Source organism: Mytilus trossulus, chromosome 11 (assembly GCF_036588685.1).
Source record: "Mytilus trossulus isolate FHL-02 chromosome 11, PNRI_Mtr1.1.1.hap1, whole genome shotgun sequence".
In the NCBI taxonomy this organism is placed as follows: Eukaryota; Metazoa; Mollusca; class Bivalvia; order Mytilida; family Mytilidae; genus Mytilus; species Mytilus trossulus.
Window position 1 is genome coordinate 14458618 of NC_086383.1, and position 27324 is coordinate 14485941.

General features: G+C 30.8%; 11 long non-coding RNA genes across 12 annotated transcripts; all 11 read left to right on the plus strand.

Annotated features, from left to right (window-relative positions):
• The first annotated feature begins 176 nt into the window (after window positions 1-176).
• Window positions 177-1914, plus strand: LOC134690758 (uncharacterized). The gene is made up of 3 exons (XR_010102009.1): window positions 177-247; window positions 763-831; window positions 1595-1914. It is a non-coding gene; the product is annotated as an uncharacterized LOC134690758 (long non-coding RNA).
• Window positions 1915-1944: 30 nt separating this feature from the next.
• LOC134690759 (uncharacterized) lies at window positions 1945-4103 on the plus strand. The gene is made up of 3 exons (XR_010102010.1): window positions 1945-2204; window positions 2952-3020; window positions 3784-4103. It is a non-coding gene; the product is annotated as an uncharacterized LOC134690759 (long non-coding RNA).
• Window positions 4104-4133: 30 nt separating this feature from the next.
• On the plus strand, window positions 4134-6292 carry LOC134690760 (uncharacterized). The gene is made up of 3 exons (XR_010102011.1): window positions 4134-4393; window positions 5141-5209; window positions 5973-6292. It is a non-coding gene; the product is annotated as an uncharacterized LOC134690760 (long non-coding RNA).
• A 30-nt stretch (window positions 6293-6322) lies between these two features.
• On the plus strand, window positions 6323-8481 carry LOC134690761 (uncharacterized). The gene is made up of 3 exons (XR_010102012.1): window positions 6323-6582; window positions 7330-7398; window positions 8162-8481. It is a non-coding gene; the product is annotated as an uncharacterized LOC134690761 (long non-coding RNA).
• Window positions 8482-8511: 30 nt separating this feature from the next.
• LOC134690762 (uncharacterized) lies at window positions 8512-10670 on the plus strand. The gene is made up of 3 exons (XR_010102013.1): window positions 8512-8771; window positions 9519-9587; window positions 10351-10670. It is a non-coding gene; the product is annotated as an uncharacterized LOC134690762 (long non-coding RNA).
• A 30-nt stretch (window positions 10671-10700) lies between these two features.
• On the plus strand, window positions 10701-12859 carry LOC134690764 (uncharacterized). Its single transcript, XR_010102014.1, has 3 exons — window positions 10701-10960; window positions 11708-11776; window positions 12540-12859. It is a non-coding gene; the product is annotated as an uncharacterized LOC134690764 (long non-coding RNA).
• Window positions 12860-12889: 30 nt separating this feature from the next.
• Window positions 12890-17730, plus strand: LOC134690765 (uncharacterized). 2 transcript variants are annotated; one of them, XR_010102015.1, is made up of 3 exons: window positions 12890-13149; window positions 16579-16647; window positions 17411-17730. It is a non-coding gene; the product is annotated as an uncharacterized LOC134690765 (long non-coding RNA). The 2 variants fall into 2 exon arrangements; XR_010102016.1 differs by lacking the exon at window positions 12890-13149 and adding an exon at window positions 15993-16063.
• Window positions 17731-17760: 30 nt separating this feature from the next.
• On the plus strand, window positions 17761-19919 carry LOC134690766 (uncharacterized). Its single transcript, XR_010102017.1, has 3 exons — window positions 17761-18020; window positions 18768-18836; window positions 19600-19919. It is a non-coding gene; the product is annotated as an uncharacterized LOC134690766 (long non-coding RNA).
• Window positions 19920-19949: 30 nt separating this feature from the next.
• Window positions 19950-22108, plus strand: LOC134690767 (uncharacterized). The gene is made up of 3 exons (XR_010102018.1): window positions 19950-20209; window positions 20957-21025; window positions 21789-22108. It is a non-coding gene; the product is annotated as an uncharacterized LOC134690767 (long non-coding RNA).
• Window positions 22109-22138: 30 nt separating this feature from the next.
• Window positions 22139-24297, plus strand: LOC134690768 (uncharacterized). Its single transcript, XR_010102019.1, has 3 exons — window positions 22139-22398; window positions 23146-23214; window positions 23978-24297. It is a non-coding gene; the product is annotated as an uncharacterized LOC134690768 (long non-coding RNA).
• A 30-nt stretch (window positions 24298-24327) lies between these two features.
• Window positions 24328-26486, plus strand: LOC134690769 (uncharacterized). The gene is made up of 3 exons (XR_010102020.1): window positions 24328-24587; window positions 25335-25403; window positions 26167-26486. It is a non-coding gene; the product is annotated as an uncharacterized LOC134690769 (long non-coding RNA).
• The last annotated feature ends 838 nt before the right edge of the window (window positions 26487-27324 follow it).

Below are 27324 nucleotides of genomic sequence, written 5' to 3' on the forward strand. Positions count from 1 at the left end.
ATTGTTAAAATGATGGTTAGTAGTTTTTTATTTATACCTAGTTATCATAAATGATTTCAGATAAATATTATTGATAAAGAACAGCAAAAATTCAATAACATTTTCACTTTTAAATGCATTACTGGCACGGGGCTGAACACTTTTTTTAGGCACAGTCATAACTTTGTTTACCCCCGAGAGATCCGAAATGAATTGTTTATTCAATTGAAAAAGGCAAGAAAAAACTTACATGTAATATAAATAAATTGTAAGTAAACATGACACAATATAGTCTTTATTATGCAATTATCACTCTGGTCTACAGGAATAGCTTATAATCAAGGGAGATAACACACTTCACACGAGTAAAGTGAGATACATCATACATCTGCTTTTATCCAATGATTTGACCCTGGTCAGTAGATATCATATGCAAATAAACAGAAAAAAAACATGTACATGTATTAAGAAAATCACGAATTACTATTGTTAATGCACACGAGCAAAACACAAGATATTGTCATTTCTCAGTGAAAAAGGGGGAGGGTCAAACCTTCTTGAACACAATATTGCTATTCAACTACATGTATTAAGCTAGTTAGCTACTACTCATTGCTTCTAATATAAACAGTTTAAATGAAGGTGGCTAAGCCACAAGGGAGAAGCATTTTTCTTTCTTTGTGATAAAATTTTCAAGAATTAGATTTTTCTCTCTCAATAATACTTATGTATTTAAATTAAATGATAACACAGTTTGAGTTAATTTTTTTTGTCTTATTTCAGTTCCAGACATATCATTACTTTTAAATATGAGATGACAAACTAAAGGTTTTAAAAAGTCCTGAATAACTGGTAAGCATTTTGATTTATTAGGTAAGCTCTAAATTATTTATTTATGGTATTTGTGCAAATGAAATTACAGTCGGTTTGTTAAAAATATGCTTATATGAAAACTGTTGCTATGGTCTTGCTATTAAATGAAAAGGCTTGGTTACTGGTCTTTTCGACTCAACATTTCGAGTTAAATCTTGCGTCAACTGATTCTCATGTAACACTGCAAACTCTATTTAGCACTATTTTGATCTGTCATTATTTAATGACGCCATAATATGTGTGATGTCACAATGTTTCCTTTAATACCTCATGTGGATTTCTCACTGATAAAGGGTTTTCACTGAAATACATGTAAAAAGCCTTTTTTTCTCAAATAGAATTATGTAAATGGACAAGTTTTGAAAATTTGCACTTCATTGCATTCTAATTTACATGATAAGAATGACTTTCCCAGTAGTTTTGAGGGGTTTCCACAGCATTATATACCAGATGTCCACTAGTAAGAATAGTTATTTTGCTGGGTTTTTTTTATGAAATCTACATTTTTGCATAATTTCTCTGTCAAAATGCACTTTAAGACACAAGAAAATGTTATAGAATGTTTTAATAGGGTCTGTGTATTGTTATTTAAGGTTATCATCAAAAGTTTTGTCCTTGTTTTGACTAGTAAAGGTATACTGGAAGAAATTAATTATACATGCACGTTGTATTAAAAATAAATGAATATAGCGATAAAAGTGTCATTGCCATATAGTGCTGAAATGACTTTATTTTTTTTCAGAAATGGACAAAAATACACAGATTTATTCAGAATGTCATACCGATGAAGATCACCTAAAAATATTTGGAAAAATCAGAACTATGAATTTCAATATGGGACAATACCCCTAATGCGCCTTGAAATGAGGAACACAAAAGTCACGTGTAAACAAAAAATCTCTGTGTAGTGATATTTGACACATTTCTATGATAAACAAATAACTGAGCTGAACCATTAGTGTTAATTTAGAAAATAAGGGAACACAGAATAAATGTGTAAAAACCATGGAGCTATGAAATGTGTTCAAAGTATTAAAATTTCAAAGAACTTATTGTGTTAAAATTGGGATTTTTTACCATGAGGAAGGATACTCGGGGTTTGCTAAATTACGGAAAAATGAATCACACTTCGTACCCCGAAAATTTAACCACATATGTAAAAATGTCTCAGCTTCGAAACAAGCCATCATACATATACAAGTTTACGATATGGGCTGAGCAACAGAAGAAAACGTTACCATTACGGCCTATGGAATAACAATTGCGCATATTGCCCCATCTTGTGAGAAAGAATCCAGAGATGTCTTAAGCTAATTTCACCTTGTACACCACAGAAAATTGTTAAAATGATGGTTAGTAGTTTTTTATTTATACCTAGTTATCATAAATGATTTCAGATAAATATTATTGATAAAGAACAGCAAAAATTCAATAACATTTTCACTTTTAAATGCATTACTGGCACGGGGCTGAACACTTTTTTTAGGCACAGTCATAACTTTGTTTACCCCCGAGAGATCCGAAATGAATTGTTTATTCAATTGAAAAAGGCAAGAAAAAACTTACATGTAATATAAATAAATTGTAAGTAAACATGACACAATATAGTCTTTATTATGCAATTATCACTCTGGTCTACAGGAATAGCTTATAATCAAGGGAGATAACACACTTCACACGAGTAAAGTGAGATACATCATACATCTGCTTTTATCCAATGATTTGACCCTGGTCAGTAGATATCATATGCAAATAAACAGAAAAAAAACATGTACATGTATTAAGAAAATCACGAATTACTATTGTTAATGCACACGAGCAAAACACAAGATATTGTCATTTCTCAGTGAAAAAGGGGGAGGGTCAAACCTTCTTGAACACAATATTGCTATTCAACTACATGTATTAAGCTAGTTAGCTACTACTCATTGCTTCTAATATAAACAGTTTAAATGAAGGTGGCTAAGCCACAAGGGAGAAGCATTTTTCTTTCTTTGTGATAAAATTTTCAAGAATTAGATTTTTCTCTCTCAATAATACTTATGTATTTAAATTAAATGATAACACAGTTTGAGTTAATTTTTTTTGTCTTATTTCAGTTCCAGACATATCATTACTTTTAAATATGAGATGACAAACTAAAGGTTTTAAAAAGTCCTGAATAACTGGTAAGCATTTTGATTTATTAGGTAAGCTCTAAATTATTTATTTATGGTATTTGTGCAAATGAAATTACAGTCGGTTTGTTAAAAATATGCTTATATGAAAACTGTTGCTATGGTCTTGCTATTAAATGAAAAGGCTTGGTTACTGGTCTTTTCGACTCAACATTTCGAGTTAAATCTTGCGTCAACTGATTCTCATGTAACACTGCAAACTCTATTTAGCACTATTTTGATCTGTCATTATTTAATGACGCCATAATATGTGTGATGTCACAATGTTTCCTTTAATACCTCATGTGGATTTCTCACTGATAAAGGGTTTTCACTGAAATACATGTAAAAAGCCTTTTTTTCTCAAATAGAATTATGTAAATGGACAAGTTTTGAAAATTTGCACTTCATTGCATTCTAATTTACATGATAAGAATGACTTTCCCAGTAGTTTTGAGGGGTTTCCACAGCATTATATACCAGATGTCCACTAGTAAGAATAGTTATTTTGCTGGGTTTTTTTTATGAAATCTACATTTTTGCATAATTTCTCTGTCAAAATGCACTTTAAGACACAAGAAAATGTTATAGAATGTTTTAATAGGGTCTGTGTATTGTTATTTAAGGTTATCATCAAAAGTTTTGTCCTTGTTTTGACTAGTAAAGGTATACTGGAAGAAATTAATTATACATGCACGTTGTATTAAAAATAAATGAATATAGCGATAAAAGTGTCATTGCCATATAGTGCTGAAATGACTTTATTTTTTTTCAGAAATGGACAAAAATACACAGATTTATTCAGAATGTCATACCGATGAAGATCACCTAAAAATATTTGGAAAAATCAGAACTATGAATTTCAATATGGGACAATACCCCTAATGCGCCTTGAAATGAGGAACACAAAAGTCACGTGTAAACAAAAAATCTCTGTGTAGTGATATTTGACACATTTCTATGATAAACAAATAACTGAGCTGAACCATTAGTGTTAATTTAGAAAATAAGGGAACACAGAATAAATGTGTAAAAACCATGGAGCTATGAAATGTGTTCAAAGTATTAAAATTTCAAAGAACTTATTGTGTTAAAATTGGGATTTTTTACCATGAGGAAGGATACTCGGGGTTTGCTAAATTACGGAAAAATGAATCACACTTCGTACCCCGAAAATTTAACCACATATGTAAAAATGTCTCAGCTTCGAAACAAGCCATCATACATATACAAGTTTACGATATGGGCTGAGCAACAGAAGAAAACGTTACCATTACGGCCTATGGAATAACAATTGCGCATATTGCCCCATCTTGTGAGAAAGAATCCAGAGATGTCTTAAGCTAATTTCACCTTGTACACCACAGAAAATTGTTAAAATGATGGTTAGTAGTTTTTTATTTATACCTAGTTATCATAAATGATTTCAGATAAATATTATTGATAAAGAACAGCAAAAATTCAATAACATTTTCACTTTTAAATGCATTACTGGCACGGGGCTGAACACTTTTTTTAGGCACAGTCATAACTTTGTTTACCCCCGAGAGATCCGAAATGAATTGTTTATTCAATTGAAAAAGGCAAGAAAAAACTTACATGTAATATAAATAAATTGTAAGTAAACATGACACAATATAGTCTTTATTATGCAATTATCACTCTGGTCTACAGGAATAGCTTATAATCAAGGGAGATAACACACTTCACACGAGTAAAGTGAGATACATCATACATCTGCTTTTATCCAATGATTTGACCCTGGTCAGTAGATATCATATGCAAATAAACAGAAAAAAAACATGTACATGTATTAAGAAAATCACGAATTACTATTGTTAATGCACACGAGCAAAACACAAGATATTGTCATTTCTCAGTGAAAAAGGGGGAGGGTCAAACCTTCTTGAACACAATATTGCTATTCAACTACATGTATTAAGCTAGTTAGCTACTACTCATTGCTTCTAATATAAACAGTTTAAATGAAGGTGGCTAAGCCACAAGGGAGAAGCATTTTTCTTTCTTTGTGATAAAATTTTCAAGAATTAGATTTTTCTCTCTCAATAATACTTATGTATTTAAATTAAATGATAACACAGTTTGAGTTAATTTTTTTTGTCTTATTTCAGTTCCAGACATATCATTACTTTTAAATATGAGATGACAAACTAAAGGTTTTAAAAAGTCCTGAATAACTGGTAAGCATTTTGATTTATTAGGTAAGCTCTAAATTATTTATTTATGGTATTTGTGCAAATGAAATTACAGTCGGTTTGTTAAAAATATGCTTATATGAAAACTGTTGCTATGGTCTTGCTATTAAATGAAAAGGCTTGGTTACTGGTCTTTTCGACTCAACATTTCGAGTTAAATCTTGCGTCAACTGATTCTCATGTAACACTGCAAACTCTATTTAGCACTATTTTGATCTGTCATTATTTAATGACGCCATAATATGTGTGATGTCACAATGTTTCCTTTAATACCTCATGTGGATTTCTCACTGATAAAGGGTTTTCACTGAAATACATGTAAAAAGCCTTTTTTTCTCAAATAGAATTATGTAAATGGACAAGTTTTGAAAATTTGCACTTCATTGCATTCTAATTTACATGATAAGAATGACTTTCCCAGTAGTTTTGAGGGGTTTCCACAGCATTATATACCAGATGTCCACTAGTAAGAATAGTTATTTTGCTGGGTTTTTTTTATGAAATCTACATTTTTGCATAATTTCTCTGTCAAAATGCACTTTAAGACACAAGAAAATGTTATAGAATGTTTTAATAGGGTCTGTGTATTGTTATTTAAGGTTATCATCAAAAGTTTTGTCCTTGTTTTGACTAGTAAAGGTATACTGGAAGAAATTAATTATACATGCACGTTGTATTAAAAATAAATGAATATAGCGATAAAAGTGTCATTGCCATATAGTGCTGAAATGACTTTATTTTTTTTCAGAAATGGACAAAAATACACAGATTTATTCAGAATGTCATACCGATGAAGATCACCTAAAAATATTTGGAAAAATCAGAACTATGAATTTCAATATGGGACAATACCCCTAATGCGCCTTGAAATGAGGAACACAAAAGTCACGTGTAAACAAAAAATCTCTGTGTAGTGATATTTGACACATTTCTATGATAAACAAATAACTGAGCTGAACCATTAGTGTTAATTTAGAAAATAAGGGAACACAGAATAAATGTGTAAAAACCATGGAGCTATGAAATGTGTTCAAAGTATTAAAATTTCAAAGAACTTATTGTGTTAAAATTGGGATTTTTTACCATGAGGAAGGATACTCGGGGTTTGCTAAATTACGGAAAAATGAATCACACTTCGTACCCCGAAAATTTAACCACATATGTAAAAATGTCTCAGCTTCGAAACAAGCCATCATACATATACAAGTTTACGATATGGGCTGAGCAACAGAAGAAAACGTTACCATTACGGCCTATGGAATAACAATTGCGCATATTGCCCCATCTTGTGAGAAAGAATCCAGAGATGTCTTAAGCTAATTTCACCTTGTACACCACAGAAAATTGTTAAAATGATGGTTAGTAGTTTTTTATTTATACCTAGTTATCATAAATGATTTCAGATAAATATTATTGATAAAGAACAGCAAAAATTCAATAACATTTTCACTTTTAAATGCATTACTGGCACGGGGCTGAACACTTTTTTTAGGCACAGTCATAACTTTGTTTACCCCCGAGAGATCCGAAATGAATTGTTTATTCAATTGAAAAAGGCAAGAAAAAACTTACATGTAATATAAATAAATTGTAAGTAAACATGACACAATATAGTCTTTATTATGCAATTATCACTCTGGTCTACAGGAATAGCTTATAATCAAGGGAGATAACACACTTCACACGAGTAAAGTGAGATACATCATACATCTGCTTTTATCCAATGATTTGACCCTGGTCAGTAGATATCATATGCAAATAAACAGAAAAAAAACATGTACATGTATTAAGAAAATCACGAATTACTATTGTTAATGCACACGAGCAAAACACAAGATATTGTCATTTCTCAGTGAAAAAGGGGGAGGGTCAAACCTTCTTGAACACAATATTGCTATTCAACTACATGTATTAAGCTAGTTAGCTACTACTCATTGCTTCTAATATAAACAGTTTAAATGAAGGTGGCTAAGCCACAAGGGAGAAGCATTTTTCTTTCTTTGTGATAAAATTTTCAAGAATTAGATTTTTCTCTCTCAATAATACTTATGTATTTAAATTAAATGATAACACAGTTTGAGTTAATTTTTTTTGTCTTATTTCAGTTCCAGACATATCATTACTTTTAAATATGAGATGACAAACTAAAGGTTTTAAAAAGTCCTGAATAACTGGTAAGCATTTTGATTTATTAGGTAAGCTCTAAATTATTTATTTATGGTATTTGTGCAAATGAAATTACAGTCGGTTTGTTAAAAATATGCTTATATGAAAACTGTTGCTATGGTCTTGCTATTAAATGAAAAGGCTTGGTTACTGGTCTTTTCGACTCAACATTTCGAGTTAAATCTTGCGTCAACTGATTCTCATGTAACACTGCAAACTCTATTTAGCACTATTTTGATCTGTCATTATTTAATGACGCCATAATATGTGTGATGTCACAATGTTTCCTTTAATACCTCATGTGGATTTCTCACTGATAAAGGGTTTTCACTGAAATACATGTAAAAAGCCTTTTTTTCTCAAATAGAATTATGTAAATGGACAAGTTTTGAAAATTTGCACTTCATTGCATTCTAATTTACATGATAAGAATGACTTTCCCAGTAGTTTTGAGGGGTTTCCACAGCATTATATACCAGATGTCCACTAGTAAGAATAGTTATTTTGCTGGGTTTTTTTTATGAAATCTACATTTTTGCATAATTTCTCTGTCAAAATGCACTTTAAGACACAAGAAAATGTTATAGAATGTTTTAATAGGGTCTGTGTATTGTTATTTAAGGTTATCATCAAAAGTTTTGTCCTTGTTTTGACTAGTAAAGGTATACTGGAAGAAATTAATTATACATGCACGTTGTATTAAAAATAAATGAATATAGCGATAAAAGTGTCATTGCCATATAGTGCTGAAATGACTTTATTTTTTTTCAGAAATGGACAAAAATACACAGATTTATTCAGAATGTCATACCGATGAAGATCACCTAAAAATATTTGGAAAAATCAGAACTATGAATTTCAATATGGGACAATACCCCTAATGCGCCTTGAAATGAGGAACACAAAAGTCACGTGTAAACAAAAAATCTCTGTGTAGTGATATTTGACACATTTCTATGATAAACAAATAACTGAGCTGAACCATTAGTGTTAATTTAGAAAATAAGGGAACACAGAATAAATGTGTAAAAACCATGGAGCTATGAAATGTGTTCAAAGTATTAAAATTTCAAAGAACTTATTGTGTTAAAATTGGGATTTTTTACCATGAGGAAGGATACTCGGGGTTTGCTAAATTACGGAAAAATGAATCACACTTCGTACCCCGAAAATTTAACCACATATGTAAAAATGTCTCAGCTTCGAAACAAGCCATCATACATATACAAGTTTACGATATGGGCTGAGCAACAGAAGAAAACGTTACCATTACGGCCTATGGAATAACAATTGCGCATATTGCCCCATCTTGTGAGAAAGAATCCAGAGATGTCTTAAGCTAATTTCACCTTGTACACCACAGAAAATTGTTAAAATGATGGTTAGTAGTTTTTTATTTATACCTAGTTATCATAAATGATTTCAGATAAATATTATTGATAAAGAACAGCAAAAATTCAATAACATTTTCACTTTTAAATGCATTACTGGCACGGGGCTGAACACTTTTTTTAGGCACAGTCATAACTTTGTTTACCCCCGAGAGATCCGAAATGAATTGTTTATTCAATTGAAAAAGGCAAGAAAAAACTTACATGTAATATAAATAAATTGTAAGTAAACATGACACAATATAGTCTTTATTATGCAATTATCACTCTGGTCTACAGGAATAGCTTATAATCAAGGGAGATAACACACTTCACACGAGTAAAGTGAGATACATCATACATCTGCTTTTATCCAATGATTTGACCCTGGTCAGTAGATATCATATGCAAATAAACAGAAAAAAAACATGTACATGTATTAAGAAAATCACGAATTACTATTGTTAATGCACACGAGCAAAACACAAGATATTGTCATTTCTCAGTGAAAAAGGGGGAGGGTCAAACCTTCTTGAACACAATATTGCTATTCAACTACATGTATTAAGCTAGTTAGCTACTACTCATTGCTTCTAATATAAACAGTTTAAATGAAGGTGGCTAAGCCACAAGGGAGAAGCATTTTTCTTTCTTTGTGATAAAATTTTCAAGAATTAGATTTTTCTCTCTCAATAATACTTATGTATTTAAATTAAATGATAACACAGTTTGAGTTAATTTTTTTTGTCTTATTTCAGTTCCAGACATATCATTACTTTTAAATATGAGATGACAAACTAAAGGTTTTAAAAAGTCCTGAATAACTGGTAAGCATTTTGATTTATTAGGTAAGCTCTAAATTATTTATTTATGGTATTTGTGCAAATGAAATTACAGTCGGTTTGTTAAAAATATGCTTATATGAAAACTGTTGCTATGGTCTTGCTATTAAATGAAAAGGCTTGGTTACTGGTCTTTTCGACTCAACATTTCGAGTTAAATCTTGCGTCAACTGATTCTCATGTAACACTGCAAACTCTATTTAGCACTATTTTGATCTGTCATTATTTAATGACGCCATAATATGTGTGATGTCACAATGTTTCCTTTAATACCTCATGTGGATTTCTCACTGATAAAGGGTTTTCACTGAAATACATGTAAAAAGCCTTTTTTTCTCAAATAGAATTATGTAAATGGACAAGTTTTGAAAATTTGCACTTCATTGCATTCTAATTTACATGATAAGAATGACTTTCCCAGTAGTTTTGAGGGGTTTCCACAGCATTATATACCAGATGTCCACTAGTAAGAATAGTTATTTTGCTGGGTTTTTTTTATGAAATCTACATTTTTGCATAATTTCTCTGTCAAAATGCACTTTAAGACACAAGAAAATGTTATAGAATGTTTTAATAGGGTCTGTGTATTGTTATTTAAGGTTATCATCAAAAGTTTTGTCCTTGTTTTGACTAGTAAAGGTATACTGGAAGAAATTAATTATACATGCACGTTGTATTAAAAATAAATGAATATAGCGATAAAAGTGTCATTGCCATATAGTGCTGAAATGACTTTATTTTTTTTCAGAAATGGACAAAAATACACAGATTTATTCAGAATGTCATACCGATGAAGATCACCTAAAAATATTTGGAAAAATCAGAACTATGAATTTCAATATGGGACAATACCCCTAATGCGCCTTGAAATGAGGAACACAAAAGTCACGTGTAAACAAAAAATCTCTGTGTAGTGATATTTGACACATTTCTATGATAAACAAATAACTGAGCTGAACCATTAGTGTTAATTTAGAAAATAAGGGAACACAGAATAAATGTGTAAAAACCATGGAGCTATGAAATGTGTTCAAAGTATTAAAATTTCAAAGAACTTATTGTGTTAAAATTGGGATTTTTTACCATGAGGAAGGATACTCGGGGTTTGCTAAATTACGGAAAAATGAATCACACTTCGTACCCCGAAAATTTAACCACATATGTAAAAATGTCTCAGCTTCGAAACAAGCCATCATACATATACAAGTTTACGATATGGGCTGAGCAACAGAAGAAAACGTTACCATTACGGCCTATGGAATAACAATTGCGCATATTGCCCCATCTTGTGAGAAAGAATCCAGAGATGTCTTAAGCTAATTTCACCTTGTACACCACAGAAAATTGTTAAAATGATGGTTAGTAGTTTTTTATTTATACCTAGTTATCATAAATGATTTCAGATAAATATTATTGATAAAGAACAGCAAAAATTCAATAACATTTTCACTTTTAAATGCATTACTGGCACGGGGCTGAACACTTTTTTTAGGCACAGTCATAACTTTGTTTACCCCCGAGAGATCCGAAATGAATTGTTTATTCAATTGAAAAAGGCAAGAAAAAACTTACATGTAATATAAATAAATTGTAAGTAAACATGACACAATATAGTCTTTATTATGCAATTATCACTCTGGTCTACAGGAATAGCTTATAATCAAGGGAGATAACACACTTCACACGAGTAAAGTGAGATACATCATACATCTGCTTTTATCCAATGATTTGACCCTGGTCAGTAGATATCATATGCAAATAAACAGAAAAAAAACATGTACATGTATTAAGAAAATCACGAATTACTATTGTTAATGCACACGAGCAAAACACAAGATATTGTCATTTCTCAGTGAAAAAGGGGGAGGGTCAAACCTTCTTGAACACAATATTGCTATTCAACTACATGTATTAAGCTAGTTAGCTACTACTCATTGCTTCTAATATAAACAGTTTAAATGAAGGTGGCTAAGCCACAAGGGAGAAGCATTTTTCTTTCTTTGTGATAAAATTTTCAAGAATTAGATTTTTCTCTCTCAATAATACTTATGTATTTAAATTAAATGATAACACAGTTTGAGTTAATTTTTTTTGTCTTATTTCAGTTCCAGACATATCATTACTTTTAAATATGAGATGACAAACTAAAGGTTTTAAAAAGTCCTGAATAACTGGTAAGCATTTTGATTTATTAGGTAAGCTCTAAATTATTTATTTATGGTATTTGTGCAAATGAAATTACAGTCGGTTTGTTAAAAATATGCTTATATGAAAACTGTTGCTATGGTCTTGCTATTAAATGAAAAGGCTTGGTTACTGGTCTTTTCGACTCAACATTTCGAGTTAAATCTTGCGTCAACTGATTCTCATGTAACACTGCAAACTCTATTTAGCACTATTTTGATCTGTCATTATTTAATGACGCCATAATATGTGTGATGTCACAATGTTTCCTTTAATACCTCATGTGGATTTCTCACTGATAAAGGGTTTTCACTGAAATACATGTAAAAAGCCTTTTTTTCTCAAATAGAATTATGTAAATGGACAAGTTTTGAAAATTTGCACTTCATTGCATTCTAATTTACATGATAAGAATGACTTTCCCAGTAGTTTTGAGGGGTTTCCACAGCATTATATACCAGATGTCCACTAGTAAGAATAGTTATTTTGCTGGGTTTTTTTTATGAAATCTACATTTTTGCATAATTTCTCTGTCAAAATGCACTTTAAGACACAAGAAAATGTTATAGAATGTTTTAATAGGGTCTGTGTATTGTTATTTAAGGTTATCATCAAAAGTTTTGTCCTTGTTTTGACTAGTAAAGGTATACTGGAAGAAATTAATTATACATGCACGTTGTATTAAAAATAAATGAATATAGCGATAAAAGTGTCATTGCCATATAGTGCTGAAATGACTTTATTTTTTTTCAGAAATGGACAAAAATACACAGATTTATTCAGAATGTCATACCGATGAAGATCACCTAAAAATATTTGGAAAAATCAGAACTATGAATTTCAATATGGGACAATACCCCTAATGCGCCTTGAAATGAGGAACACAAAAGTCACGTGTAAACAAAAAATCTCTGTGTAGTGATATTTGACACATTTCTATGATAAACAAATAACTGAGCTGAACCATTAGTGTTAATTTAGAAAATAAGGGAACACAGAATAAATGTGTAAAAACCATGGAGCTATGAAATGTGTTCAAAGTATTAAAATTTCAAAGAACTTATTGTGTTAAAATTGGGATTTTTTACCATGAGGAAGGATACTCGGGGTTTGCTAAATTACGGAAAAATGAATCACACTTCGTACCCCGAAAATTTAACCACATATGTAAAAATGTCTCAGCTTCGAAACAAGCCATCATACATATACAAGTTTACGATATGGGCTGAGCAACAGAAGAAAACGTTACCATTACGGCCTATGGAATAACAATTGCGCATATTGCCCCATCTTGTGAGAAAGAATCCAGAGATGTCTTAAGCTAATTTCACCTTGTACACCACAGAAAATTGTTAAAATGATGGTTAGTAGTTTTTGGAAAATGACGCGTCAGCGGCATTCTTCCATTACTATTGACCAGAACAACAGGAAGTCGATTATTGCCTCTGCCTACCGCACTTGGTTTCATATTTACTATTTTACAAACTAACTGGTATCTGCTTGTATTCCGCTACACTAGAACAAAGTGTGTTAGTCGGACGGGAACCAGTTTACATACTTTATTTTATTTAGTACAACAAAAATGTTGACCTGTCCATAGGAAGTCTTGTATAGTCCGCGCTTTTATTCTCAACAACTGGACCTTGCAGTGGGGATGCGCACTAAATAGTACAATTAGCAAGAAATAAGAGAACAATTCAATATTCGCGGCGAGGTTGTTTGTTTACATTCCGCCATCTTTGTTATTGATATTGTAGAGGGCGCTCTCATGATTTTTCAAACTAATTATTTTAACTCGTCCATATTAATAAGTTATTTCTATTTAATATCAAATTAAAAGTGATAAATATAAAAACTAAACCTTTCATTACAAATTTCTCCTTTCTGTTCTATGCATTTAGAATTTGTAAACTACAAAACGTAATCGGTTATTGTTCATTCCGTTTTGATGTTTCATACCGACTTAAAATTGGTTTGTATAAGCTAAGACCCTTCAAACATTAATGTGATAGGTATATTAAAGACTGTTGTACAAAAGGATGGAACTTTTTTATTTTCAAAATCGTATTATAGTGATATATCTGTCATGTACGGATTTCGACTTTCACCGGTTAATTTCTTCTTTTACACTTCCGTTTTAAACTTCCTTTCAAAACATCGCAAAGTTTCAAAATTGTTTTTTAAGTGAATTAAACTTATTTCAACAATCATGAAGCGTTCTAGAATCATTTTAAAACAGTTTCTACTTCTGTTTGATGATCGAAAACAGGGTTTCTCAAGAAAATACCGCAAACGATCGCAGAGGATTTGAAATGTTCAACTCAAATCGGCACCTGGTTAAATCGGCATATAGTCAAATCGGCACCTATTTGAAGTCAATTTGGCATCCAATAATATTTGTTATAATATTTTCTATTCGATCAACTTATAACTTTTACAAAGTACATAGTTAATTAGTTGTTGTGTATAAAGGTAAACAACGAAGCCCTTACCCAATCTGTTACTTAACAATAAAACACTTAGAAAAATAAAATGGAAAACTATGAGTCCCTTTCAATAAATCTAACTTTCATGCCAAATAAAAGCTAATTTTAGATGTTTTTTCAGGAAAGTTTAAACAACATCAAACCAACAATCCTGTAAAATGCTCAACTGGTTAAAAAATGCATAAAAATGAATATTCAATACCTTTATTCCTAAATATACCTCATATATATAATTAAAAATACATGTTCCAGACCATGAGTATTTGGACTGTACGTTCCGGACGGTATACGTATACTCGTACAGTCTGACAATACTCGTATGGTCGGACCGTATGAGTAAACATGTATGGTCCAGTACGAGCTAACCATTTATCACAATCTTTATTTTTTATAAATTTTTATCATTACAATTACTTTTAGACATGTTAGATGGATCAAATGAATAATTGAACAATTGAATTTAAATATTTGTTTAATTGAATATCTGAATCCTATTTTTGGTACTCTCTCCCATGGTGACTCTTACTACCACAATTAATGATAAATTATTTACATTTACATATTTGCAGTTCATTCATGTTCCTTTGCATTTGCAATATTTTATAAAGTTTCTAATATTCTAAAATTGTAGTTCACATCATGTTAACTTCCGATAATGTAAATTTCTATGATCATAAGTCAATTTATGTATTACTGATGGACAAGCTAAATACAAGATATTAACATGATGAACAGATTTAATAAGCGTGAATTTTTGTATTAGTTAAAAAATTACGTTTTTATTCCAATTACTTTTGGAACTTTTACATATTAATTTGAGAGTTAAGTTATGTTGAGCTGTAAATGAACTTTACATGCATTTGTAACTTATAAACTTAAGCAACTTCTTAATGATATTAATCAGATTATTTTGAAAAAGAACGCATACGGTCCAGACCACACGCGTACGGTCCAAATACTCATACGGTCTGGAACACACACATTTAGTGGAGAAAAATGATATATACAAATGTACATGAATCCCCCAAAAATGTGAAAGTTAATATTTTCAGACAATCCTTTCCTTAGGTACTTCACTCTTTTTGCTTAAATACTAAAAACAAATATGGCAACCCCTTTCTTTTTTTTACTCTTTGCTTAAAATACTGTTAAAAATATATATTAACATGGGTGACAAATTGACTATATAGGGTGTCGATTTGACCAGGTGCCGGTTTGACTATAATTTTTTTAAATTACCTGAGTTTCATTAGACCTTTGATAATAGTAACAAAAAGATTATTTAAAATTAATAACAATTTTCTGAGAGAAGGGACTATGTACCAGTGAGAAATATACAAGCCTTTCTACGGTATTTATTTGTACAATTCAGGTAGTCTTGACCTATTCATTTGTCTTAAAAAAACAGTCACTTCACACACACACATATATACGAATATCAATTATATGCTTACAAGACATGTTGCATTGTTAAATTAATTACGGTATGTGAAAATCAAGACTTGCATAAAAAATATCTCAATATTAGAGACAGTGGCGTCATTTTCCCTCAGAGCTTTCAGCTCTTTGATTTATTTATACCTAGTTATCATAAATGATTTCAGATAAATATTATTGATAAAGAACAGCAAAAATTCAATAACATTTTCACTTTTAAATGCATTACTGGCACGGGGCTGAACACTTTTTTTAGGCACAGTCATAACTTTGTTTACCCCCGAGAGATCCGAAATGAATTGTTTATTCAATTGAAAAAGGCAAGAAAAAACTTACATGTAATATAAATAAATTGTAAGTAAACATGACACAATATAGTCTTTATTATGCAATTATCACTCTGGTCTACAGGAATAGCTTATAATCAAGGGAGATAACACACTTCACACGAGTAAAGTGAGATACATCATACATCTGCTTTTATCCAATGATTTGACCCTGGTCAGTAGATATCATATGCAAATAAACAGAAAAAAAACATGTACATGTATTAAGAAAATCACGAATTACTATTGTTAATGCACACGAGCAAAACACAAGATATTGTCATTTCTCAGTGAAAAAGGGGGAGGGTCAAACCTTCTTGAACACAATATTGCTATTCAACTACATGTATTAAGCTAGTTAGCTACTACTCATTGCTTCTAATATAAACAGTTTAAATGAAGGTGGCTAAGCCACAAGGGAGAAGCATTTTTCTTTCTTTGTGATAAAATTTTCAAGAATTAGATTTTTCTCTCTCAATAATACTTATGTATTTAAATTAAATGATAACACAGTTTGAGTTAATTTTTTTTGTCTTATTTCAGTTCCAGACATATCATTACTTTTAAATATGAGATGACAAACTAAAGGTTTTAAAAAGTCCTGAATAACTGGTAAGCATTTTGATTTATTAGGTAAGCTCTAAATTATTTATTTATGGTATTTGTGCAAATGAAATTACAGTCGGTTTGTTAAAAATATGCTTATATGAAAACTGTTGCTATGGTCTTGCTATTAAATGAAAAGGCTTGGTTACTGGTCTTTTCGACTCAACATTTCGAGTTAAATCTTGCGTCAACTGATTCTCATGTAACACTGCAAACTCTATTTAGCACTATTTTGATCTGTCATTATTTAATGACGCCATAATATGTGTGATGTCACAATGTTTCCTTTAATACCTCATGTGGATTTCTCACTGATAAAGGGTTTTCACTGAAATACATGTAAAAAGCCTTTTTTTCTCAAATAGAATTATGTAAATGGACAAGTTTTGAAAATTTGCACTTCATTGCATTCTAATTTACATGATAAGAATGACTTTCCCAGTAGTTTTGAGGGGTTTCCACAGCATTATATACCAGATGTCCACTAGTAAGAATAGTTATTTTGCTGGGTTTTTTTTATGAAATCTACATTTTTGCATAATTTCTCTGTCAAAATGCACTTTAAGACACAAGAAAATGTTATAGAATGTTTTAATAGGGTCTGTGTATTGTTATTTAAGGTTATCATCAAAAGTTTTGTCCTTGTTTTGACTAGTAAAGGTATACTGGAAGAAATTAATTATACATGCACGTTGTATTAAAAATAAATGAATATAGCGATAAAAGTGTCATTGCCATATAGTGCTGAAATGACTTTATTTTTTTTCAGAAATGGACAAAAATACACAGATTTATTCAGAATGTCATACCGATGAAGATCACCTAAAAATATTTGGAAAAATCAGAACTATGAATTTCAATATGGGACAATACCCCTAATGCGCCTTGAAATGAGGAACACAAAAGTCACGTGTAAACAAAAAATCTCTGTGTAGTGATATTTGACACATTTCTATGATAAACAAATAACTGAGCTGAACCATTAGTGTTAATTTAGAAAATAAGGGAACACAGAATAAATGTGTAAAAACCATGGAGCTATGAAATGTGTTCAAAGTATTAAAATTTCAAAGAACTTATTGTGTTAAAATTGGGATTTTTTACCATGAGGAAGGATACTCGGGGTTTGCTAAATTACGGAAAAATGAATCACACTTCGTACCCCGAAAATTTAACCACATATGTAAAAATGTCTCAGCTTCGAAACAAGCCATCATACATATACAAGTTTACGATATGGGCTGAGCAACAGAAGAAAACGTTACCATTACGGCCTATGGAATAACAATTGCGCATATTGCCCCATCTTGTGAGAAAGAATCCAGAGATGTCTTAAGCTAATTTCACCTTGTACACCACAGAAAATTGTTAAAATGATGGTTAGTAGTTTTTTATTTATACCTAGTTATCATAAATGATTTCAGATAAATATTATTGATAAAGAACAGCAAAAATTCAATAACATTTTCACTTTTAAATGCATTACTGGCACGGGGCTGAACACTTTTTTTAGGCACAGTCATAACTTTGTTTACCCCCGAGAGATCCGAAATGAATTGTTTATTCAATTGAAAAAGGCAAGAAAAAACTTACATGTAATATAAATAAATTGTAAGTAAACATGACACAATATAGTCTTTATTATGCAATTATCACTCTGGTCTACAGGAATAGCTTATAATCAAGGGAGATAACACACTTCACACGAGTAAAGTGAGATACATCATACATCTGCTTTTATCCAATGATTTGACCCTGGTCAGTAGATATCATATGCAAATAAACAGAAAAAAAACATGTACATGTATTAAGAAAATCACGAATTACTATTGTTAATGCACACGAGCAAAACACAAGATATTGTCATTTCTCAGTGAAAAAGGGGGAGGGTCAAACCTTCTTGAACACAATATTGCTATTCAACTACATGTATTAAGCTAGTTAGCTACTACTCATTGCTTCTAATATAAACAGTTTAAATGAAGGTGGCTAAGCCACAAGGGAGAAGCATTTTTCTTTCTTTGTGATAAAATTTTCAAGAATTAGATTTTTCTCTCTCAATAATACTTATGTATTTAAATTAAATGATAACACAGTTTGAGTTAATTTTTTTTGTCTTATTTCAGTTCCAGACATATCATTACTTTTAAATATGAGATGACAAACTAAAGGTTTTAAAAAGTCCTGAATAACTGGTAAGCATTTTGATTTATTAGGTAAGCTCTAAATTATTTATTTATGGTATTTGTGCAAATGAAATTACAGTCGGTTTGTTAAAAATATGCTTATATGAAAACTGTTGCTATGGTCTTGCTATTAAATGAAAAGGCTTGGTTACTGGTCTTTTCGACTCAACATTTCGAGTTAAATCTTGCGTCAACTGATTCTCATGTAACACTGCAAACTCTATTTAGCACTATTTTGATCTGTCATTATTTAATGACGCCATAATATGTGTGATGTCACAATGTTTCCTTTAATACCTCATGTGGATTTCTCACTGATAAAGGGTTTTCACTGAAATACATGTAAAAAGCCTTTTTTTCTCAAATAGAATTATGTAAATGGACAAGTTTTGAAAATTTGCACTTCATTGCATTCTAATTTACATGATAAGAATGACTTTCCCAGTAGTTTTGAGGGGTTTCCACAGCATTATATACCAGATGTCCACTAGTAAGAATAGTTATTTTGCTGGGTTTTTTTTATGAAATCTACATTTTTGCATAATTTCTCTGTCAAAATGCACTTTAAGACACAAGAAAATGTTATAGAATGTTTTAATAGGGTCTGTGTATTGTTATTTAAGGTTATCATCAAAAGTTTTGTCCTTGTTTTGACTAGTAAAGGTATACTGGAAGAAATTAATTATACATGCACGTTGTATTAAAAATAAATGAATATAGCGATAAAAGTGTCATTGCCATATAGTGCTGAAATGACTTTATTTTTTTTCAGAAATGGACAAAAATACACAGATTTATTCAGAATGTCATACCGATGAAGATCACCTAAAAATATTTGGAAAAATCAGAACTATGAATTTCAATATGGGACAATACCCCTAATGCGCCTTGAAATGAGGAACACAAAAGTCACGTGTAAACAAAAAATCTCTGTGTAGTGATATTTGACACATTTCTATGATAAACAAATAACTGAGCTGAACCATTAGTGTTAATTTAGAAAATAAGGGAACACAGAATAAATGTGTAAAAACCATGGAGCTATGAAATGTGTTCAAAGTATTAAAATTTCAAAGAACTTATTGTGTTAAAATTGGGATTTTTTACCATGAGGAAGGATACTCGGGGTTTGCTAAATTACGGAAAAATGAATCACACTTCGTACCCCGAAAATTTAACCACATATGTAAAAATGTCTCAGCTTCGAAACAAGCCATCATACATATACAAGTTTACGATATGGGCTGAGCAACAGAAGAAAACGTTACCATTACGGCCTATGGAATAACAATTGCGCATATTGCCCCATCTTGTGAGAAAGAATCCAGAGATGTCTTAAGCTAATTTCACCTTGTACACCACAGAAAATTGTTAAAATGATGGTTAGTAGTTTTTTATTTATACCTAGTTATCATAAATGATTTCAGATAAATATTATTGATAAAGAACAGCAAAAATTCAATAACATTTTCACTTTTAAATGCATTACTGGCACGGGGCTGAACACTTTTTTTAGGCACAGTCATAACTTTGTTTACCCCCGAGAGATCCGAAATGAATTGTTTATTCAATTGAAAAAGGCAAGAAAAAACTTACATGTAATATAAATAAATTGTAAGTAAACATGACACAATATAGTCTTTATTATGCAATTATCACTCTGGTCTACAGGAATAGCTTATAATCAAGGGAGATAACACACTTCACACGAGTAAAGTGAGATACATCATACATCTGCTTTTATCCAATGATTTGACCCTGGTCAGTAGATATCATATGCAAATAAACAGAAAAAAAACATGTACATGTATTAAGAAAATCACGAATTACTATTGTTAATGCACACGAGCAAAACACAAGATATTGTCATTTCTCAGTGAAAAAGGGGGAGGGTCAAACCTTCTTGAACACAATATTGCTATTCAACTACATGTATTAAGCTAGTTAGCTACTACTCATTGCTTCTAATATAAACAGTTTAAATGAAGGTGGCTAAGCCACAAGGGAGAAGCATTTTTCTTTCTTTGTGATAAAATTTTCAAGAATTAGATTTTTCTCTCTCAATAATACTTATGTATTTAAATTAAATGATAACACAGTTTGAGTTAATTTTTTTTGTCTTATTTCAGTTCCAGACATATCATTACTTTTAAATATGAGATGACAAACTAAAGGTTTTAAAAAGTCCTGAATAACTGGTAAGCATTTTGATTTATTAGGTAAGCTCTAAATTATTTATTTATGGTATTTGTGCAAATGAAATTACAGTCGGTTTGTTAAAAATATGCTTATATGAAAACTGTTGCTATGGTCTTGCTATTAAATGAAAAGGCTTGGTTACTGGTCTTTTCGACTCAACATTTCGAGTTAAATCTTGCGTCAACTGATTCTCATGTAACACTGCAAACTCTATTTAGCACTATTTTGATCTGTCATTATTTAATGACGCCATAATATGTGTGATGTCACAATGTTTCCTTTAATACCTCATGTGGATTTCTCACTGATAAAGGGTTTTCACTGAAATACATGTAAAAAGCCTTTTTTTCTCAAATAGAATTATGTAAATGGACAAGTTTTGAAAATTTGCACTTCATTGCATTCTAATTTACATGATAAGAATGACTTTCCCAGTAGTTTTGAGGGGTTTCCACAGCATTATATACCAGATGTCCACTAGTAAGAATAGTTATTTTGCTGGGTTTTTTTTATGAAATCTACATTTTTGCATAATTTCTCTGTCAAAATGCACTTTAAGACACAAGAAAATGTTATAGAATGTTTTAATAGGGTCTGTGTATTGTTATTTAAGGTTATCATCAAAAGTTTTGTCCTTGTTTTGACTAGTAAAGGTATACTGGAAGAAATTAATTATACATGCACGTTGTATTAAAAATAAATGAATATAGCGATAAAAGTGTCATTGCCATATAGTGCTGAAATGACTTTATTTTTTTTCAGAAATGGACAAAAATACACAGATTTATTCAGAATGTCATACCGATGAAGATCACCTAAAAATATTTGGAAAAATCAGAACTATGAATTTCAATATGGGACAATACCCCTAATGCGCCTTGAAATGAGGAACACAAAAGTCACGTGTAAACAAAAAATCTCTGTGTAGTGATATTTGACACATTTCTATGATAAACAAATAACTGAGCTGAACCATTAGTGTTAATTTAGAAAATAAGGGAACACAGAATAAATGTGTAAAAACCATGGAGCTATGAAATGTGTTCAAAGTATTAAAATTTCAAAGAACTTATTGTGTTAAAATTGGGATTTTTTACCATGAGGAAGGATACTCGGGGTTTGCTAAATTACGGAAAAATGAATCACACTTCGTACCCCGAAAATTTAACCACATATGTAAAAATGTCTCAGCTTCGAAACAAGCCATCATACATATACAAGTTTACGATATGGGCTGAGCAACAGAAGAAAACGTTACCATTACGGCCTATGGAATAACAATTGCGCATATTGCCCCATCTTGTGAGAAAGAATCCAGAGATGTCTTAAGCTAATTTCACCTTGTACACCACAGAAAATTGTTAAAATGATGGTTAGTAGTTTTTTATTTATACCTAGTTATCATAAATGATTTCAGATAAATATTATTGATAAAGAACAGCAAAAATTCAATAACATTTTCACTTTTAAATGCATTACTGGCACGGGGCTGAACACTTTTTTTAGGCACAGTCATAACTTTGTTTACCCCCGAGAGATCCGAAATGAATTGTTTATTCAATTGAAAAAGGCAAGAAAAAACTTACATGTAATATAAATAAATTGTAAGTAAACATGACACAATATAGTCTTTATTATGCAATTATCACTCTGGTCTACAGGAATAGCTTATAATCAAGGGAGATAACACACTTCACACGAGTAAAGTGAGATACATCATACATCTGCTTTTATCCAATGATTTGACCCTGGTCAGTAGATATCATATGCAAATAAACAGAAAAAAAACATGTACATGTATTAAGAAAATCACGAATTACTATTGTTAATGCACACGAGCAAAACACAAGATATTGTCATTTCTCAGTGAAAAAGGGGGAGGGTCAAACCTTCTTGAACACAATATTGCTATTCAACTACATGTATTAAGCTAGTTAGCTACTACTCATTGCTTCTAATATAAACAGTTTAAATGAAGGTGGCTAAGCCACAAGGGAGAAGCATTTTTCTTTCTTTGTGATAAAATTTTCAAGAATTAGATTTTTCTCTCTCAATAATACTTATGTATTTAAATTAAATGATAACACAGTTTGAGTTAATTTTTTTTGTCTTATTTCAGTTCCAGACATATCATTACTTTTAAATATGAGATGACAAACTAAAGGTTTTAAAAAGTCCTGAATAACTGGTAAGCATTTTGATTTATTAGGTAAGCTCTAAATTATTTATTTATGGTATTTGTGCAAATGAAATTACAGTCGGTTTGTTAAAAATATGCTTATATGAAAACTGTTGCTATGGTCTTGCTATTAAATGAAAAGGCTTGGTTACTGGTCTTTTCGACTCAACATTTCGAGTTAAATCTTGCGTCAACTGATTCTCATGTAACACTGCAAACTCTATTTAGCACTATTTTGATCTGTCATTATTTAATGACGCCATAATATGTGTGATGTCACAATGTTTCCTTTAATACCTCATGTGGATTTCTCACTGATAAAGGGTTTTCACTGAAATACATGTAAAAAGCCTTTTTTTCTCAAATAGAATTATGTAAATGGACAAGTTTTGAAAATTTGCACTTCATTGCATTCTAATTTACATGATAAGAATGACTTTCCCAGTAGTTTTGAGGGGTTTCCACAGCATTATATACCAGATGTCCACTAGTAAGAATAGTTATTTTGCTGGGTTTTTTTTATGAAATCTACATTTTTGCATAATTTCTCTGTCAAAATGCACTTTAAGACACAAGAAAATGTTATAGAATGTTTTAATAGGGTCTGTGTATTGTTATTTAAGGTTATCATCAAAAGTTTTGTCCTTGTTTTGACTAGTAAAGGTATACTGGAAGAAATTAATTATACATGCACGTTGTATTAAAAATAAATGAATATAGCGATAAAAGTGTCATTGCCATATAGTGCTGAAATGACTTTATTTTTTTTCAGAAATGGACAAAAATACACAGATTTATTCAGAATGTCATACCGATGAAGATCACCTAAAAATATTTGGAAAAATCAGAACTATGAATTTCAATATGGGACAATACCCCTAATGCGCCTTGAAATGAGGAACACAAAAGTCACGTGTAAACAAAAAATCTCTGTGTAGTGATATTTGACACATTTCTATGATAAACAAATAACTGAGCTGAACCATTAGTGTTAATTTAGAAAATAAGGGAACACAGAATAAATGTGTAAAAACCATGGAGCTATGAAATGTGTTCAAAGTATTAAAATTTCAAAGAACTTATTGTGTTAAAATTGGGATTTTTTACCATGAGGAAGGATACTCGGGGTTTGCTAAATTACGGAAAAATGAATCACACTTCGTACCCCGAAAATTTAACCACATATGTAAAAATGTCTCAGCTTCGAAACAAGCCATCATACATATACAAGTTTACGATATGGGCTGAGCAACAGAAGAAAACGTTACCATTACGGCCTATGGAATAACAATTGCGCATATTGCCCCATCTTGTGAGAAAGAATCCAGAGATGTCTTAAGCTAATTTCACCTTGTACACCACAGAAAATTGTTAAAATGATGGTTAGTAGTTTTTTATTTATACCTAGTTATCATAAATGATTTCAGATAAATATTATTGATAAAGAACAGCAAAAATTCAATAACATTTTCACTTTTAAATGCATTACTGGCACGGGGCTGAACACTTTTTTTAGGCACAGTCATAACTTTGTTTACCCCCGAGAGATCCGAAATGAATTGTTTATTCAATTGAAAAAGGCAAGAAAAAACTTACATGTAATATAAATAAATTGTAAGTAAACATGACACAATATAGTCTTTATTATGCAATTATCACTCTGGTCTACAGGAATAGCTTATAATCAAGGGAGATAACACACTTCACACGAGTAAAGTGAGATACATCATACATCTGCTTTTATCCAATGATTTGACCCTGGTCAGTAGATATCATATGCAAATAAACAGAAAAAAAACATGTACATGTATTAAGAAAATCACGAATTACTATTGTTAATGCACACGAGCAAAACACAAGATATTGTCATTTCTCAGTGAAAAAGGGGGAGGGTCAAACCTTCTTGAACACAATATTGCTATTCAACTACATGTATTAAGCTAGTTAGCTACTACTCATTGCTTCTAATATAAACAGTTTAAATGAAGGTGGCTAAGCCACAAGGGAGAAGCATTTTTCTTTCTTTGTGATAAAATTTTCAAGAATTAGATTTTTCTCTCTCAATAATACTTATGTATTTAAATTAAATGATAACACAGTTTGAGTTAATTTTTTTTGTCTTATTTCAGTTCCAGACATATCATTACTTTTAAATATGAGATGACAAACTAAAGGTTTTAAAAAGTCCTGAATAACTGGTAAGCATTTTGATTTATTAGGTAAGCTCTAAATTATTTATTTATGGTATTTGTGCAAATGAAATTACAGTCGGTTTGTTAAAAATATGCTTATATGAAAACTGTTGCTATGGTCTTGCTATTAAATGAAAAGGCTTGGTTACTGGTCTTTTCGACTCAACATTTCGAGTTAAATCTTGCGTCAACTGATTCTCATGTAACACTGCAAACTCTATTTAGCACTATTTTGATCTGTCATTATTTAATGACGCCATAATATGTGTGATGTCACAATGTTTCCTTTAATACCTCATGTGGATTTCTCACTGATAAAGGGTTTTCACTGAAATACATGTAAAAAGCCTTTTTTTCTCAAATAGAATTATGTAAATGGACAAGTTTTGAAAATTTGCACTTCATTGCATTCTAATTTACATGATAAGAATGACTTTCCCAGTAGTTTTGAGGGGTTTCCACAGCATTATATACCAGATGTCCACTAGTAAGAATAGTTATTTTGCTGGGTTTTTTTTATGAAATCTACATTTTTGCATAATTTCTCTGTCAAAATGCACTTTAAGACACAAGAAAATGTTATAGAATGTTTTAATAGGGTCTGTGTATTGTTATTTAAGGTTATCATCAAAAGTTTTGTCCTTGTTTTGACTAGTAAAGGTATACTGGAAGAAATTAATTATACATGCACGTTGTATTAAAAATAAATGAATATAGCGATAAAAGTGTCATTGCCATATAGTGCTGAAATGACTTTATTTTTTTTCAGAAATGGACAAAAATACACAGATTTATTCAGAATGTCATACCGATGAAGATCACCTAAAAATATTTGGAAAAATCAGAACTATGAATTTCAATATGGGACAATACCCCTAATGCGCCTTGAAATGAGGAACACAAAAGTCACGTGTAAACAAAAAATCTCTGTGTAGTGATATTTGACACATTTCTATGATAAACAAATAACTGAGCTGAACCATTAGTGTTAATTTAGAAAATAAGGGAACACAGAATAAATGTGTAAAAACCATGGAGCTATGAAATGTGTTCAAAGTATTAAAATTTCAAAGAACTTATTGTGTTAAAATTGGGATTTTTTACCATGAGGAAGGATACTCGGGGTTTGCTAAATTACGGAAAAATGAATCACACTTCGTACCCCGAAAATTTAACCACATATGTAAAAATGTCTCAGCTTCGAAACAAGCCATCATACATATACAAGTTTACGATATGGGCTGAGCAACAGAAGAAAACGTTACCATTACGGCCTATGGAATAACAATTGCGCATATTGCCCCATCTTGTGAGAAAGAATCCAGAGATGTCTTAAGCTAATTTCACCTTGTACACCACAGAAAATTGTTAAAATGATGGTTAGTAGTTTTTTATTTATACCTAGTTATCATAAATGATTTCAGATAAATATTATTGATAAAGAACAGCAAAAATTCAATAACATTTTCACTTTTAAATGCATTACTGGCACGGGGCTGAACACTTTTTTTAGGCACAGTCATAACTTTGTTTACCCCCGAGAGATCCGAAATGAATTGTTTATTCAATTGAAAAAGGCAAGAAAAAACTTACATGTAATATAAATAAATTGTAAGTAAACATGACACAATATAGTCTTTATTATGCAATTATCACTCTGGTCTACAGGAATAGCTTATAATCAAGGGAGATAACACACTTCACACGAGTAAAGTGAGATACATCATACATCTGCTTTTATCCAATGATTTGACCCTGGTCAGTAGATATCATATGCAAATAAACAGAAAAAAAACATGTACATGTATTAAGAAAATCACGAATTACTATTGTTAATGCACACGAGCAAAACACAAGATATTGTCATTTCTCAGTGAAAAAGGGGGAGGGTCAAACCTTCTTGAACACAATATTGCTATTCAACTAC